This window comes from Terrapene carolina, unplaced genomic scaffold (assembly GCF_002925995.2).
Source record: "Terrapene carolina triunguis isolate 2854851 unplaced genomic scaffold, T_m_triunguis-2.0 Scaffold96, whole genome shotgun sequence".
Lineage (NCBI taxonomy): Eukaryota > Metazoa > Chordata > Testudines > Emydidae > Terrapene > Terrapene triunguis.
This window is the reverse complement of record NW_020664447.1, coordinates 54,132,066-54,138,065: the sequence shown is the minus strand read 5'-3', so window position 1 is coordinate 54,138,065 and position 6,000 is coordinate 54,132,066. Positions and strand designations below refer to the sequence as shown.

Genomic DNA, 6,000 nt, shown 5'->3' with positions numbered 1-6,000 from the left:
GTATAGTGTAGCATCAGCTTAGCATCTAGGACCCATTCATTGGGGCTTATTAAAAGTTTTGCCATTAGGCTTGTGAATTTTGGCTTTATTTTAAAAATAAAAAAAAAAAAAGTTTGCACTGGGTGAAAACTAAAGAGAAAATAGCTGAATTTCATGTCCAAGTCTTTTACTATTAGCATGTGCAGGAGCTTTCCATAATGAAATTCATGTTCCAGCTACTAAACAACTGATGAAAATAATCCTGAAATCAAACATTTTATCTGTCAAAAATGTAGTACTACTGGACTGTTTGCAGCTACATATCCACTTTTTTCCATTTCACTTGTATAATCAGCACCTAAATGTGGAAATTAAACTAGCAACCAGAAATAAAATATTACATTTCATTTACAAGTTATACACATACAAAAATGTCAAACTGAACGAAGATCAGAGTCAAGTATGTGTCAACACAAAGATGCAATCATCAGTCAACACTTAGAAAATAGTATAAGAGTAGTGAGTTGGAGGCCATCTAAAAACTACAAAAGCAAGCTTTTAAATTTGTTAAGCAACTTTTCAATAAAATGTTATTCAAACTACTGACCATAATTACAGTTCTGCTGATATGTCCAAAAGATTATCACCTGAATTAATATTTAGAGTACAGCATATAATCCAAGATTTTTTATTAGGAAAAAACTCCCTACTAAATCATCATCTTGCAAGACACAAGGACCTATTAGGATATTTAAAGACAGAATTTCTTTAGAGGTTATTTCTTCTGAAACTTCACAGTTTCTTCAATTTCGTGTTTACAGGAGGGTATTTTCCTTGGTGTGAAAGTAAATAAAAACGTTTCTGTTGCACAGGATAAAACACTGCAGCATCCTCCCCAATAATGGGAAAAAAACAGACTAATAGAAATGTCTACCTTCTAAACTGGGTTGCATATAACAGATTATTAGAAGTAACTGCTTCCCCCCAAAGCTGAGTATTTTTAAGTTATTACCCCTTTGCCTACTATAGGGCTGCTCCTTCTGAGGAGACTGGATTAGATCAATGTACACAAGAATAATAGCGTCCCTACCTCACATGAGTGTTGTGAGGGATAAAATTCTTTAATGGTGGTGAAGCACTCACACACTACAGTGAGGATGGATAAATGTGTTAAGTTCTTCTCTTGGTGTTTTCCCTGAGGAGGCAAGGAGAAGAAATGAAGCGGTGCTGGTGCATCTTACCATTAGAGCAATTTGAGCAGGACAGGTGAGGCAACTGACGCAAAGCCGTGCCAGCAAATGAGTGCCATATTCTGTGCACAGCCACTCCAGAGGCCTGTTGGCAGTGGGATAGGGCAAGAGAACAAAAAGCTAAGAGGGATTAAAAAAGTGTGTTTTTCTCAGGGTCAATTGTCACCCTCATCAACTCCTTTCCTCAGAGATCCCTCTAAGTATATACTTCACTTATAGTTCAGGCATAAGGGACTTGGGATGTTTGGCTTTGAGAGGACTTGGCAGTGTGGGTACTTCCTGATCCTGAAGACCCCATGCTGCACTCACATGAAAGCTGACCCACTGCCAATAAGATTAAAAGCTGGAGGCACAGCAGTGTGAACCTCAACACTGAAATGTCCTTGTTTTTGAGTACTTGACTTTGTAACTGTAATATTCTCTTAAGGTATTTTTAAGGCAATTTCCTAATTTTTTAAAAAAGCCTATTGAAAAAAAAAAACCCCCCACAGGAATTACATGTGGAACCATTATGACTACCAGACAGCTCATTAGAAGAGTTGGAACAGTGAGAGCCAGAGCACAGATCATGCAAACTACTTGAGTTAAATGAGTAACTGATAGCAGTTAGCCTCTATGCAGAATAGAAACCATAAAGGGAAAAGACATTTTGCCAGTGCGTTTCACAGCTATTTGGAAGACAGCAGAGGACTATTGAGACTCCAAGACCCTGGATTAAATTCAAAGTTCTGGAGGAGAATGTTTTCTAGGAGCTAGACACACTTCTGCACTCCCCCTTCACAGATACACCCTGCCTTCATCGGCCCCTATTTCCCCTGTCAGACTCCTGCCCCATCCCCTCCACCTTCCAAGCTCTTATCCACATGAGCACTACTCCTGTCCCTTCCCCACTCCTATCCACATGCACATGCCTCCTGCCCTCTTACCACCTGTTTTTAGCCTGTTCCTGTCTATTCCATCTTGTCCCTGCCCTCCCTCTGCATTCATCAAGCAAGTTGAACTATTTCCTCCTCTACTGCATGGTGCCTGGGTAAAATGTTTTTTTTCGGGGTGGGAGGTGGGAGAGAGGGGCATTCAGTACACAGGAAAGTTCTCCTGCTCCCCATTTTTGTGCTCAGCAGTACACAGCCAACCCTTGGTAGCCAGGAGGAGCTATTGCAGGAAAAGTCCTCAGTTTTGCCAACCCACAAAAGTTCTAAAATCATGAGTCAAACCGCAAAATAATCACGACTGGCCCAAAAACCGAATTTTTAATACACCAAAAAGTACAAGACAATTTTTTCATTTCTGAACTCCCCCATGCCACCCTGAATGCGTGTGTGGCAAACCAGTGTCGCCAGCTCTCTCAATTCGTAGAGAAAGGTGATTTTGGCCCCTGCTGCAGGAGCTCTCGCTGGCTGCCTAATGATTTGGATCTTCCAACTTCTCTCCAAATCCCAAAATTTTAATGAATTCTGTGCTGTCCCCAGCATCATATCTATCTGTCCCCCAGCCTATCAATGTATTCACCTCCCAGCCTTGCATCTTCCTCTTGCTCATCAGCGTACCTCTGCTCCTTCTGAGGTTTTTCACCATTCCTCCCCAGGCTTGGGGGGGTCCAGCTCCATCAATTTTTCCACCCACCCACACACGAAAGGGGGAGGGTAAGTTGAAGGAGTAGAGGGGATCAAATCCATTTTTCATGTATTCACAAATGTAAGGTTTTGGACTTTGAGAGAAAAGTCCCCTGAAAAATACATCTGCAGAAGACAAAAAACTGGTGGTGATATTAAAAGGTCCCCCCCACCAAGCAGATTCATGGGTAGGAGTACAATGACACAATATACTGTTTGTGACTTATAATATTGAAATATAAATATGAAATAGCTACATGGTAAGATTAAGAGTTATATTTTAATAATTTATAATTATGAATAGTGAATGAATTTAGATAAAGTAACACTTAAGTCAAGGCCTTACTAGCATGATTGTGGTTTTGCCAATTCTCCTCCTCTCATACAGATTTGCTTAAAATGATGTTATTATTGACAGGACAAAGGTATCATGTTGTGCTGGAAGTTCTGAGGTAAAAATACACAAACCTATAATGACAAGAAGCCCCCTTTTCATGTGAAAATCCAGGGGAAGGATGACACTGAACCATGATGACATGGAAATTAAACAGCAAAAGTTGTGTAAATTGAAGCTTGTGCATGACCTAAAACGCTTGCTTAATGTGCTTAAAATTGATTGGAGAAAGGTTAACAAATCTGTAATGAGGAAATGTATAAAAGTACTGAAGTAAACAAGGCCCAAATTGGAGAAACAGCAGACCAGAAACTGAAGGAACAGACTGAGGGATCAGAGGAGGTGACAACCATCACAGAGTATAGGAGAACTTCCAGGTGCCCTGAAATGTGGTAAATTGGGACCCCATACCCATATAAATATATGTTCAGACAGTATAAGTCAGTATTCTGTCTGAAATTGTATAAATAAAGGCAGAAATTCATTAAGCCTAAATTGGGTGGACTCAGTTTCCCACCTTAAATCCCAACAGGGTCCATTTAATATTTATTTTCAAAAAGGGCAAAAATCTTCAGCCACATTTATAGAAACATTTAATAATAATGCTATGTTTTAATCATGATTGAAAAAAGGGAAATTTAAGTGAATTACAAACAATACATTTTAAACAAGTATTTGAATGTAAATATTTTCCTGAAACATATGCCCAAAAGAGATCTGCCCTTCTGCTTACTACAATTTTAACTTCAACATCACTTACAGTAGTTTTACATAGATTTTGTTGAGTGGGAGGAGTCAGACATGCATGAATATCATCCTGTAGCAGCCTGGTTTATAAATATTGTCATCCGCAACTCACTGGCAGCCGAAAAAAACCTTTCTTTCAAGCTTTTTAGCCTTTGGACAATTGTTATATATGCTTAAGAAAATAAGAATGGCCATACTGGGTCAGATCAAAGGTCCATCCAGCCCAGTATCATGTGTACCGACAGTGGCCAATGCCAGGTGCCCCAGAGGCAGTGAACCTAACAAATAATGATCAAGTGATCTCTCTCCTGTCGTTCATCACCAGCCTCTGACAAACAGAGGCTAGGGACACCATTCCTTACCCATCCTGGCTAATAGTCATTAATGGACTTAACCTCCATGAATTTATCCAGTACTTTACATTTATCCACATTAAATTTAATTTGCCATTTTGTTACCCAATCACTTAGTTTTGTAAGATCTTTTTGAAGTTCTTCACAGTCTGCTTTGGTCTTAACTATCTTGAGCAGTTTAGTATAGTCTGCAAACTTTGCCACCTCACTTTTTACCCCTTTCTCCAGATTATTTATGAATAAGTTGAATAGGATTGGTCCTAGGACTGACCCTTGGGGAACACCATTAGTTACCCCTCTTCATTCTGAAAATTTACCATTTATTCCTACCCTTTATTCGCTGTCTTTTAACCAGTTCTCAATCCATGAAAGGATCTTCCCTCTTATCCCATGACAACTTAATTTACGTAAGAGCCTTTAGTGAGGGACCTTGGTGAGCTTTCTGAAAATCTAAGTACACTATGTCCACTGGATCCCCCTTGTTCACATGTTTGTTGACCCCTTCAAAGAACTCTAATAGATTAGTAAGACATGATTTCCCTTTACAGAAACCATGTTGACTTTTGCCCAACAATTTATGTTCTTCTATGTGTATGACAATTTTATTCATTATTATTGTTTCAACTAATTTGCTGGGTACTGACGTTAGACTTACCAGTCTGTAATTGCCTCTAGAGCCCTTTTCAAATATTGGTGTTATATTAGCTATCTTCCAGTCATTGGGTACAGAAGCTGATTTAAAGGACAGGTTACAAACCATAGTTAGTAGTTCCGCAATTTCACATTTGAGTTCTTTCAGAATTCTTGGGTGAATGCCATCTGGTCCCGGTGACTTGTTACTGTTAAGTTTATCAATTAATTCCAAAATCTCCTCTAGTGACACCTCAATCTGTAACAATTCCTCAGATTTGTCACCTATGAAAGCCGGCTCAGGTTTGGGAATCTCCCTAGCATCCTCAGCCGTGAAGACTGAAGCACGATTATAAAACGATTAAATTCTTGCAGATTCATAAAAGTTGAACTAATAGGGATATTCAAACTCCAACATCTATGATGGTCCTAGCAGCACTATTAGGTGTTTTTCCATTTGCCACAATTTTAACTTCTGTAGACAAATAAATCATTGCCTGTCCTTTAGCTCAGGGTCTCCAAATTATCCTATTCAACATTCCCACACATGCAGTTATTGGAAAGTATCAATATATAATCAGGCTAGACATGCATCATGTAATTTTTGGGTCATCTTCTCTTTCATTTCCAAGCAATTCACTGTATAGCTGTAGTTAAAAAGTTAAATTGTGCAGATTCTTTATTTTCATACTTCGCATCTCCACCAAATTCCTCCACATGTCCAGTGTATGCGCCGTCACAATACGGCTTCTCCAATTTCTTGACCAGGATAGGTTCTCTAAAGCTCACAGAAAAGCAAAAACCACTTTTCCCCATTTATAAAATACACTGCTAAAGGAGCACATTGCTATTATATCCTAAACTCACTTTACTTAGGATCACCAACCTATTTGTACGTGGCCTGGAGTTCAAAAGACCATAATTTTATAAAAAAAACATAATAGCTAATACATTTCTAAGTCTTTAACCGAAGATTTTCTTGATTTATGTATTACAGTGCAATTCTTCCCAAATATTAGGTAATAAACTTTAGA

At 38.8% G+C, this 6,000-nt stretch overlaps 1 protein-coding gene across 2 annotated transcripts in view; it reads right to left on the bottom strand.

The window, feature by feature from the left end:
* The window catches only part of ARHGAP5 (Rho GTPase activating protein 5), a 76,663-nt gene that overhangs the window by 48,453 nt on the left and 22,210 nt on the right, over positions 1 to 6,000 (bottom strand). The gene's annotated exons all lie outside the window — the stretch shown is intronic.